The sequence below is a fragment of the Heterocephalus glaber genome, unplaced genomic scaffold (genome assembly GCF_053883595.1).
Source record: "Heterocephalus glaber isolate CG9 unplaced genomic scaffold, H.glaber_assembly_v1.0 deba00001497, whole genome shotgun sequence".
Classification (NCBI taxonomy): domain Eukaryota; kingdom Metazoa; phylum Chordata; class Mammalia; order Rodentia; family Bathyergidae; genus Heterocephalus; species Heterocephalus glaber.
In genome coordinates, this window is record NW_028258320.1 from 32,515,708 (window position 1) to 32,528,646 (window position 12,939).

At 31.0% G+C, this 12,939-nt stretch overlaps 1 protein-coding gene across 19 annotated transcripts in view; it reads left to right on the top strand.

Moving 5' to 3' along the window:
* The window catches only part of Pcdh15 (protocadherin related 15), a 1,622,160-nt gene that overhangs the window by 980,932 nt on the left and 628,289 nt on the right, over window positions 1-12,939 (top strand). The window contains exon 2 of one of the 19 annotated variants that reach the window (XM_087184846.1): window positions 3,663-3,718. The exons of the other annotated variants lie outside the window; for them this stretch is intronic. The gene's annotated coding sequence lies outside the window, so the exon portion shown is untranslated. The remainder of the gene's footprint in view (window positions 1-3,662; window positions 3,719-12,939) is intronic. 19 annotated transcript variants of the gene reach the window in all.

Here is a 12,939-nt window from a genome sequence, read left to right on the forward strand (position 1 = left end):
TACATTTTACATGAACTAAATATTTTAGAGAGGGCTTTTATTTAAGAACTCTTCTCTCACATTAGTTTTGAGCTTTGCAAGAAATGTGGAACAAATCAAACAAGTATGCAGTTACTTTTAGCATTATTCCTTTTATTGAGTGAAAGCCTAACTTCTACGATCTGATTGAGATATCACAGATAAAATGTTAGGGATGAAAGACTTGCTGAAAAATATATGCTTCTAATTGCAGAACCTAATTGTGGGAAGACAATATCAAAAATTTATCTGAAGAGATTTACTCATTTGGTTAAGGTGGGACCATTGATACTGAGGATAATGAAAGCCTGTAGCTTGACTCCTCATTGATCAAGAGAAAGTATGCTATTATAAATGAATCTAACAAGCAATAACATAATGTTGAGTTACCTTAGCTGTTTCAGAAATGAGAGAACAATCCATGAAATAATAAAGTCAACACAAAGTGTGAGAAGTTATTCTGGTTAACTGAGATGATTATGTGTGTATCAGCTTTCTCATCGCTGAGACACAATTCAAACACAATTTAAAATAGTAGAAGATTATTTTGTTCAGAATAACAGTCTGTTAATATGAAAGATATTTAGAATTATTTTTCCATTTTGTTGAACACATGATTTTGCATTTTTATTCTGATTGGAAGTAATGTTAATTTATTATTTTAAAAATATAAAAAGTTGAGGAATTTTGTATTAGCCAATATTTTATTGAGCAAAAAAAATGCTTATTTTTTTCAAACATAAAAATAAAATGTATAATTCTTTGGTGCTGCTTTCTTGTAAAATCAAGAAAAAAGGATATAATTGCTTTAAATCTAAATTAGCAAACTAATGTGATTTTTCAAAGGATTCATTCTGATTTTGGACTTTAGTTTGTTTTCAAAATTTATTTCAAAAAAATTTTATCTAGCATTTTTATAAAGATGTTTGTTATTTTCAAAAAGGCTAGCATATTAAGATATAAAGAGTTCAGTTCTTTTTTTTCTGAGTGCAATCTTCAAAACAATATTGTATATTTATTCATCTTGGACCATGTAGTAACTTGTGACAGTTACTTTGAGAGAGCATTTTGTATAAGGCAAGAATGCTTTTAGACATAAGTGTAGTTACCTTCAAAAGAAAATTATATACATAATTCATTATATAATTTTCTGATATAATATGAATTGAAATATGATTACAGGCACATATATAATGTCTTTATAATTGTTTTGAGTGAAGTATTTTGATCATGTAGACTTAACTCACTCAAAACTAACAAAGTAAAAATTATCTGTATAGTGGCTTTTAAGACCCTTGAAATATTTCAGTTATTTACCAATAGTATTTGCCTTAGCTTCCAGACACAGAAAACCCCAAAATAATGATGACTTGACTAAAAATGGTAGTTTACTACCTATAAAGGAAGTCTGGATTTACAAAAGTATTGATTCACACTGCAGCTCTCTGAAGTACTAATGCAGCACCTCATTCTTGCTTAGTTGAGTTCTAATCTTTATCCTCATGATCTACAGCAGAGTCATTAGAGCCTTATTGCAAGGGGGGAGGGGAGAGAAAACTCCCATTATTCCAAAGATAGTTTTATACAACAATAATTTTATATTTAAGTATTTAAAATTCTGTCCCACATCACAAATGGCTTGAGCACAAAATGGAGCATTTCAACATCTTTTAGACTTACAATGAAAAAAATCAAGATTTTTACTGGAAAGGAAAAGGAAAAATGAACATTTAGTGGCAATGAATAGACTCTACTAGCTGAAATTAGAAGACCTAAGTTTCACCCAAATATAAACCAATTACATAATTGCTTATTACAAAGTAAAAATGTGATTCAAAAGTCCAAATTATCACAAATATTTTAAAGACATAACATAACAATTATCGAGGGATTCTAGGTACCAGTACTGCAATATATCTATAACTATATCTATGTCTATAGTTTGAATCCTTCTAGGTTAAAAGGAATAATATGCATTCAGGAAGCCCTTTGGGGGATCCTGAGGTTTTTTTCATGACCTCTCTAGGCAATATTTTCATTTGCCTTTTGCTTGATGAAATTCTTGATAATAAGACTGAACCTACTGCTCACTGGATTGATCTGTACAACACTGATAGGACTTGGTGAGCTTCATTTATTGCTATTCTGTCATCATGGCTTCACCAACAGTATTGCCTATGTTGAATTTACTGGCTATGTGATTTACCTGACTACTGATAGAATAGTGAAATCAGCAAACTTCACATACAGAGTTACATCATTGACTAAATTTTATAAGATATATAACATGCTACATATTTAAGTATTTTCTTATATAACTTTTAAGCATCTATACTTTTATGGTTTTATCTTTGTCATGACCACAAATGTTAATTTACCATTACAAAGCTTTTAAAGAATTTCTTTAAATTATTGGTTGCCAGAACTTGCCTCAAGAAATTTTTCGGTCTTTTTTTTTTTTTTTACTTAATTTATGAACAAACACGCAGTCATCTTTCAGAACTGATTGTGAGTTCCACACAGTTGTATGGATGTTCCCTGCTGAGAAGTGGATTTTTGAAAAATAAATTACTAAAAACTCATGGTCTGTTAAAGGTAAAAAGCAACTCCATCTGTTCTGTTCACTTCAGGCTTAAATTCTCCAGCTTGTTTCTTTTCATGAATATATCACAGTTGAAGTCTAGCAACTGGCTAACGTGTAGATTCATCAAAAATAGAAACAAATGGCCTACTCTCATTAATTGTTAAGGAGCAGAGACAAAAGTCTTCCCAGGAAGAGGCAAATATAAAAAGTACCAAGAGTATGCAACTTTATTTATTTTCTTAAGCATTGGATATTCTTGACTCTATTCCTTTTACATATAACTCTGGCCTTGCTTCGATGTGCTGTTTCAGAAGGAAAATGGTTCAATTGATTGGCTTAAAAACTAGACTCCCACATGCCATATTTTGAAAACCATTTCTAGAAACCTGCTCTATTTAATAGGTTTTTTACTTTCTTCAGACAAATACAACATCAAAGTTTCTGCTATATAAAATCTTAGAAGAATTTTACTATTCAAAATTCTGACGTATCTTGAGTACTTTGGGCAGGAATTACTTTTGATTCCAAAAAACGGATATTATGAACAAAACTTATGATCAGAATTCAGAAGTGCTCTATTTTGTACCTGGGTTTAGCTTGAAATGATTATTATTATTACAATCTCTACACAGTGAGAAGTTGTTCGCTCTATACACCCTTTACTTTCATATCTCAGATATTTGGCCTTAGAGGTCATTACTTGCATACATCCTTCTATACTATCACTGAAAACCCACGTAGTGATCAAATGCAACTTTCTGATATTTGCTAGAATATTTTAAAAGGTGTTATGGGCATATTCATTATGCCCATAACACTATTAAATAAGGCTTCTTGGAACTTAAAGATTTTTGAAAAAATAAGTATGCATTTTCTTCTTTACATTGTTTCTAATTCCCTGCATTGTCACATGATTTCTTTTTAAAAGTCTGTTATCCATTTTTATTGAATTTAAATTTATTCCAAGATTAAAAAAATCTGTCTTTCTCCTCTGAGGAATGTGATTTTATCTCGTACTTCTTAGCTCAATTCATTAATATGACTTGTATTTGATTTATAGCTACCATTCACCCTGCTGCTTCCCGGCTGCTGCTACTTGTGACTTTCCCACTTCAGGTATTTCAGCTTTCTTTTGAAGAGTCTTCCAAATCATGTGAAAAGTATTAAAAGAAAAAAAGTATTTGTAAAAACTGCAGCTGGAGTCTGTACCAAGACAAGTGAAAACAGTCTGTCTGGGGAATTCCATTAAAGGTTGAAAAGCACTATTAGGTATTTGAGTGAATCCCTTGAGAGCATGAGAAGAAAAAGCAATCTTCTTGCCTCATGTTGGAAAAAGGATAGTTTTGTACTTCACACTCATACTGTTAAGCAGCAAATTTGCAAAAATGCTTCTTACTATGCTCTGTTACATTATAGAAATAGATTTTCTTAACTGGAAAGAAATCATCAAGAGATGCAGGAAGGGGAGGGGAAGGAGATGAAGAAAGAATTACAATGTGTTGTGTACATGACACAAGTACCCCAGATGAATATGATCATTATGTACTGCACTGCTTTTCTTTTTCATTCAAAGTGCTGACATAATTCATAGGGTTTCATTGAAAAAGTGAAATTGTAATTTTGAACTATATAGCCTAGCTTTCCACTTTCAAGGAGGAAAGAAATATTTTGAGAAGTTATGGAGAAATTTTTTTAAATGGATTTTATACAGTAGAGGAAATCATCTATAATCTGTCACATCAGAAATAGCACTGGTTTTACACAGGTATCATATTCAAGCATGGATACTAGGTCTTCTACTTATTACCTGTAACACTGAACCTGTATCACTTGAACACCATTTATTTCTCTCATGTGTTAAAACGGATTCATAATATTTACTTGATAAAGTAAATAGGATAGTATAAGTAGGATAAATTGAAAAATGTCTTAAAATACCTAGCATAAAACAAAACTAAAATAAACTATATACCTTTCCTCACATTTTAGTATTAGACAGCATTCAAAAAGAAAGTAAGAAAAAAATACAGGAAAAAATAGAGAGAAGTTTTTTTTGTTGTTGTTGTTATATTTGTTTGTTTGGCATCACCTTCCTTACAATCCAATCATCATCTTCTGGTAAAGACATCATAACTTTGTTGTGGAGCAATTCCTCCTCCTCTACAGCATGACTTAATGGGATTTTCAATTGTAATGTTTTCTGTTATTTTGTAATGTGATTAAAGGCTCTTGCTCATGCAAAAGCCAATGCAGGTTGGTGGTTTTCCTTATTTTTCTATGCACCTGGGAATGAATCTGAGAAACAAAAATCACAAACAGGTGTCAGTTATCAGGAACTGATATGGCATGCTAAAAGAGTCCTAAAATAATTAAATCAATTAATCCCTCCAAATAGAGAGCTTCAACTAATATTTAATGTTTAGTCCTCTCCGCTTACAAAAACAAAAACCCCCAAAACAAACAAAAAACTATAATTTTATTCAAAATCCCATATCAATGTAACTTGTTCTTTGTCCATAACAAAATCTCCAGACTATTGAACCCCTCCCATATTTCATGTCCAAATTCAAATGATCCTACACAGAGCCTGTCTAATGTTGCTGTTGCCCATTCCCCTATACTTCTCTTGATTATATTTTACATACAATAATTATTTTTAATTATAATCCCTGTTATTTTCTTTCCTTTATGTCTTTTTTTACATTTTAAAACCTAGAAGGTGGCTAAAAAGTTAATTCCTTACTATTATATATTCTCTTTTTGATATATGATTGTTGCTGCCTTTTATTAATCTTCTTGCCTTTTTACCTTGAATCTCTGCCATATATCTTTCTGATATTTGGTAAACATATACCTGCTTATCATCGTTTTGTTTCTGGTGTGTCTTTAGCCATTCATATTTCACTTCTTTGTGTAATCTTCCTGCCAACTGGTATGCAAGCTTTATTCTGTTCCACTTTCTGTATTTCTCACACTAGAGAATAACGACTTGGAGAACTGGATGAGTTCACATTTTAACACAAATTCGTGCTGTGCCACAAAAACTCAGCTTGGTTTCCAGATAGTCATTGCATTCATTCCTTTGAAATGTTCCAGTAGACTCATCATTTTTCTCTTTTTTTTTTTTTTTGTTTAATTAAGAAGTGGGAGGCATACATTAAGGAACAGACATGGCAAGCATACTGGAAAATCTTATTATTTTGTAAAACAAAGACAGGTTTGGGGTCTGCTGTGGACTATATATGTAATCTCAAACAAGTTACTTAATCTCTCTGAGCTTTCATTTTCTCATCTGTGAGTCATGGATAATGACGCAGTTATTAAGTCATAAAACAGTAGATATTTGCCAACTGTGTGTTCCCCAAGTCTACCTTCACCTCATTAAGTCACCACCTTATTCCTCTCTCCTGTATATAGTTGTTTCAAATTTTTATATGATAAGGACAATTTATGGGCATGGACAAAGCTGAGGTCAGTTGACATTGAGTAAGGAAATAGGATTTGAGTGGGCAAGTCCTTTTTAGGTATTAGTTAATTTATTTTTTTTTAATTACAACTTCACCCATTTTGTATCCTGAAGTACCTCGTGTCTTCTGAGAAATTCTGGTAGTTCTGAGAAATTCTTTCAGAGAAAGAATTTCGGTTCTTTCAGAGAAATTGAGGTGCAAATACAGTCACTTCTTGTTCACTCCCACCCTGTATTTACCATAGTGTCAGTTTTGCTAAGTTGCTTAAATATTGTTATCTCCTACTTCTCCTTAACCCTGTTGATTTCTCTAAACCTCTAGTATCTCTAAGTTCCATTTTTCTTGTTAAGTTAGATCTTTTTTATTCCTTTAGATAAAGCTTCTGGATAGAGTTGTGATAAGTTTATAACAATAATTCATATTATCAGGAACTCCAAGGAGATACTCCTTTAAATATTCTGCATCTGAAACTTTAATAGTTTATGTTCTGTGATTCTAATATAAGTGCGCAGTCATAACCTTTATTCACATTAACTTATTTATGTGATATTAATCACAGAACATAGCATATGTTCACTGAAGATGTGCTTTGGAGATTAAAAAGGAAATATTTTGCTTTGGTTGGTATGTTATGATTTTTATGTATTTTACATTTAGAAAAATAATTGCAAATTATTTTAAATACTTTTGTTACAGAAACAAAGAAAAATTTAACATGAAAGGTAGGACTAGAGCACACTGTATATTTCTATAACTGAAATGTGTTTTGTTCTCGAGAATTGAAGCAGTCCCAATACTAGTTATTAGAGTTGTGCAGTATTGGATTTTTTTTTCCTAGTGGGTGTTTTGTGTTATTATTATAATTTTGAAGTCATATTAAATATTAAATGGGATATATTTCTTCAGGGACACCAGCGGGGTGCAAATGAATAAACATACTTTCTGCCTATCTACTCATAGCAAGCTTACAAGATATTTGTATTGAAAATTATGTTAATTATAAGCAATCTTGTAATTTAATTGTGGTATCAATTTGGGTCTCTTGAACTTGGTTTCATACTTTGCCCAGAATATATCATTTATTCTTATGAAGCACTTGTCTTCACATCTCCTTTCTTGCTAGAATTATTTTGTTATTGAAGAGAATATGTCAGAATGAGCTCTAAATTAAGCTACATATTTGTTATTATTATTAGAAATTTTTATTTCTATTAGTGAGATTTCTTAGTAAGACTAGCAGGAAAAGTATTATGGAATTTCACAAAGCAGTCAATAAAACACAACTATCAGTGCAAGCTGACATTTTTGATACTGAAATAGTACAATGATGATAGTATTGTGAATGTTTACATTTAGCTGAAATTTTCCAACATGTTGTAAGTATTGCTGTTAATCAGAATTTTGAAAGAATTCACCTATGAGTAGCATTGTTTGTCCATAAAGAATAGGGTTATCTAATTTCAATATTATTTGTTAATTGTCATTAATAATGAAGCAATTCCTACTAGAATCAGAGAAATTTAAAGTGCTATGAACATATATTAGACAGAAACATACAAAATAATAATTTTTGTGAAACAGAAAGATTTCTTCAAAAAATATTTAAGCCATTGTGAAACACAAGTTATATGTCTATTATTATCAAAAGAAATAAAAGAGTGAATAAGTGGATGAGAATTCTTATAGTTCTAAATCTGAAATTCTGTGACACTAAAATTGGAGTTTAAAATCCAATTATACAATTATTTATTATTAAAACTGGAAAGGCATTTCTTTACAAGGAATGTTGTTATCCAAATATTGACAATATGCCTCCATATCATTTTATACTGTCAATGGGAACAGCTGAAAATTACTGGATTTTTGCAAATATTTACTACAAATACTTGTTTTCTCATAGTCAGCAACTATTTTTATGTTTACCTGAAAAAAATGCATACTATCAAAATAATCAGTTACTCTATTTTAGTTTTTTTCCCCATGAAGTTGCAAAACAATTACTTTCCGAAAAAAGTTCAAAAAATACCTCTGTAGCTGATAGTAACTCAAAATCTCAATCTTAAATTTTGCACTCATCTATTTATGTTTGACAACATTGGATGGGGGTGTGACCATGGATGACCATTCTCAGTGTATATACAGGTCAGCTTTACACTCTGGGAAGGCTGATATTTGGCATTTTGACATATTTTATCATGAGATAAAATCTCTTTTTTCCTTTGAATATAATCTGCTTGATTTTTGGAAGCTTATTCATCATCTTTAGGTAAGTTTATGAGTCTCTATTAACACCAATGTGCTAAAATCCTGGATAACATTCAGTTTTTAGGTTTATAGACACAAGTCTCTTGACTACTTAGTGCCTCCTAGTAATACAATTATTTCTTCTCATTTGATTTAAAGTATCTGAATGTCATCAGTGTTTGCTATGAGTAGTAATTCTTAAATACTTTCAACTATAATTTATTGATTAGAGCTTCCAATATAACATCCCTTTACCCAATAACTGGTTATCAAACAACTAGTAAACTACTGTGCTTACAAATAATATGTGAGCTAATTTATCTTGCTCTTGGAGCTGATTTTTTTTTGATGTTAGGAATTGAACCTGGGACCTCACACATATTAAATCCATTCTATAACCCTGTGCTAAACCACTAACTACTAGAGTTGATTTATAGTGACTTTATTTGCATCCCTTTTGCATATTTCACTGTTAGGTTTTGGGTCAAAGAATTTCACATCGACTATTTCAAATCACTAAGGACAGAGACCCAAGAAAAATTTTGGTAGCGACAGTCGTACTTTTACCGCAAGCTCTTTTAGCTGAGGTAGTAAATGATGATGGTAACTGTAATATGACACCATTTATATGCAGAGTTAAAAGACTTACTCTATGTTTAAATAATTTAGTAGTTAATATCCATTCTGTTCATAAAAGGTGAGGTTTTTTTTTGTTGTTGTTGGGGAAAAGAAGTAGAGGGATATTTTAGTGAAGGAACTGGAAATTAACATGGCAAAGGGCATGAGTAGTACAAAGGCAAATAAGTGCATCCAGTAATTTTACAAAAGAAGTGTGGTTTAAAGTATTTTCTTTTTCATTTTCTTCCATAGGTAAAGGGGAGCTTTTAATTTTTTATGCAAAAATAAGAGATAGTACTATACTAAAAGTTTCTTTTGGACTATAATTCAAAACAAACTAAAATTGTTACCAGATTATATGATACATTCCACATAAATAAGGTAATTAATAGAGTATAGTATTATGTATATTGCATTGAATAATTTATTTTATAACTTGTATGTATGCATTCATATTTTTACCAAAAAAAAAACCCTTTGCCCTAAGTTTCTCCTAAAAGTAGACCTATAACACCACTGGGGGAGTAATATGGAAGCACCTGTATGAATAGCTTTAGGGTAGAATTTAATTGGGTCCACTCAAAAATAGAAAAATTACTACATTATAAAAGGAATGTTGAAAATCTTGTGATTCAAAAAACATGGAAAGCCCATACTAATATGGAAGAAATTTTAATAATTTGACTGAAATTATAATAAGACTGAATGAAATTTTAATAAGAAATCCAATTACTGTGCCATATCTTTACAAAATTTATTACCAAACCAAGATTAAAAGATCCCTGTCTTTCCATTTATGTTGCTGGTAGCATTCTCCCTCTCATCTCTGACTCTATGTCTCTCTCAGCTTTCCCTCAGGTAGAGCATATTGTACTAATTTTGTGATACTAGATTCCAGTATAACACACATATTATCTCTGCATTTATATTGCATCTGTTATTTCTATTTTACCCCTAGACTTGATTAAGATTCCAAGCAACACAATATGTTACCATTTAATTTTGTAATATTCCATTTGCACAGAATTTTCTTTTCTCTATTTTCACAACAGCTATAAATAATGGAACTGTTAGAATAAGTCCATTGAAGATGAGCAAAATGGAAAATTATGCTGCCAATGAGAAATTAACTCTTTATTTTAAGTGGCATTTCAGTTTCAAGTATAGATGGAAAAAGATGAAATCATAGAAAAAGACAGAGGACTGCAATGCATATAATAATTAATTAATGTACTTGTGTGAAATCAAAAATTTTTTTTGTTAAATATGGGACTTGCGTTACTTCTTTTTTGAAGGTCAGAATCCATTTGCTCAGAATTTTACTTAAAGAAATGCAGTAGATCGTTGTATTCAAACTTGGGAAATTTTATTTTTAATATTTTTTCTTCCTGAAAAATAAAATATAAATAACTGAAATACAAGTGAACTGATTTTTGATGAGCCTAGATAGACTTTAATGGCTTTTGGAGCTTCAGTAGATTAGTAGCTTTATTTTTTTTTTCTTTTTAGAATGTGTTTTAGTCACTTTTTCTCTTTAAACCTTATAGTTTAAAATACTTTATTTTCTTCAAAAATATTTAAATTTACAAATACCTGTCCATCAGAATTGATAAAAATTTGACAACCAGTAGTTTTCCAGTGAGTAAAAATATGCTGAATATTTTTGTTATTCTGAGAAGGTTTGAGTGAGCAGTGGAGAGTGGTTAGTAAATGATCAGTAACTGAAAGCTATTATAAAATACTGGAGATAAAATTAAGCTGATGAAATATTTGAACTTACCCACCTCTAAGATTGCCCATACAAGTAAACAGAAATCAGTAAAAATAAACTTTGATATCCAAAATTAGTCTCATTATAAGAAAGATGTAATGGCTATATAGCATCATGCAGACCTTATCAAGTGAATATTTCATTTTTCTTTATTTTGCTTGTTCATTCACTCAACACAATTACTTTATAGGAATTAGTCTACCTAGGCTCTCAACTAAAAGCTAGTATAGTCACTGGTCTCTGGTCTCCATGGTGATTGGTTGCAAAGTATTTACAGTGCATTATTGGACACAAATATGTAGAGAAGTGATTTTAACACATTGTAATAGGTGCTATTAGAAGGAGGTTTATAAAAATAAAAGAAATATCTAAGAGGAGCATCTCATCCAGACTTGAGGGTTCTAGGAGAGCTTCCTGAGCAAAGTGATTCTCAGCTGAGAGGCCAAGGACAGTACAGATAAAAGCTAGACCAAGATAAATGTGTGTGAGGGAGAGAAAAAAAAAGGAATGTTTGCAGTAAAATAGAAAAGAAAGTGTTTTGAGAAAATGTAGCTTGTATAGTAAACTCTATTGCAACATGCCTTTTCCAAATTCATAGGGTCAATGTTCATGGATTCAACAATAAATTAAAAAATATTTTGAATACTGTGCTTATACTAAACATGTAAATACTTTTTATTTTATTTTCTCTGAAAAACATGATATAATGATTATTTACATGGTGTTTATACTGTATCACATATAATAAAAATAGGTAATTTTAAAGATATAGAAGTATTTAAGTACTTATATGTAAATATATACTATTTTCAAATAAAGATCATCAGCATCTACATATTGCTGTGTCCCTGGAAACAATTCACTGATACCTGGGAATGACTGTGTAAACTCTGAGATATAAGGCTACAAAAATAAGTTGGAATCGACAGTGAAGAACCTCATTTCATTGTGAAAGTAATGAGGACCTTGAAAAGGGCCTATCAAAAATGTATAACATAATCCTATTTGTGAACTAGAAGGCCCACTTGGGCAACATGGAGGAGAATAAATGAGCTAGGCTTGAGGCAAGGAACCAAGAGTCAACCTAAGAGACTAAGGAAAGAAAATTGGTGTTCAAATTAACTTAATGACAGCTTTGAGGTGAAAAAATATTTGCCAATTGAATATACATTTAGGAATTAAAGATAGATTAAAGGCTGCAGAAAAGAGTGATTATGAAACCAAGGTTATGGATTTGGCAGCATAGTGGACCTGTACGTTTGTCTATTACAGAGAGCTACAGACAAGTACACAAATATAGAGGAGGTCAGAACGAACCTGGATTATAGAAAAACTTTGGAGCCTACACAAGGAAAAAAATGTACTTTCTTGATCTTAGAAGATATGTTACTTTCAGAATACTGAAATAAAAGAAGTAAGACAGAGTCAAATGTGATTAGCAGTTTCTATTAACAGTTTCTGTGCCCTTTCTAAGGGACTACATGAGCAGCATGAAAAGCAGACGAGTGTATGCAGTATGGAGTTCAAAGGTCTGTCTTTGCAATCTGCTTATGCTGTGCTTGATTTGGAACCAGGTAGTTAAGTACTTTATGAAATAGGGACAATGGCTTCCTTATAGGGGTATGAGAGGGGAAAAGAATATAACACATTATGAATAAAAGTGCTAAAGCATTTAGTGCAGCTTTTACAACAACCCAATAAATGTTATTGCTGTACATATATACATACTATGCTAAGGCTTGGCCTTGAGGGACTGGGTTGACAGTTTATATGTAGATGGATCAATGAAAGTTTATTACCGCTTTTGAAATAATTCCAATAGCATTCACTGACAATAATAAAGAATCATAATCTTCACCTCCAGCTATGTATACATATATCACAGACACCTGTTGTTTATTGGAAGTCTCTTCTCTGAGGCAATACAGAACTGGTAATAAATGACACTTGTTTATGTTTATGCAAATTGACATAAATTTTGGTTATCTGAGGAAATATATGTAAATAAGATATTTTTAAATGAATTACTTTGCAATTACAATGGCCATGGTGTTTAAATATTGGTATTGGGCAACATACTGTATTTCAAGTAAAATTAGATCTGAGTGTTAAATACCATGCTAGTTGTTTTACATGAATAATCTGTAACACATGTAAGGATCATACAAGGTAAAAATTGTTATTAGAATTTTACAAATAAAGGCATTGAGGCTTAAAAATATTAAATAAATTGTTCA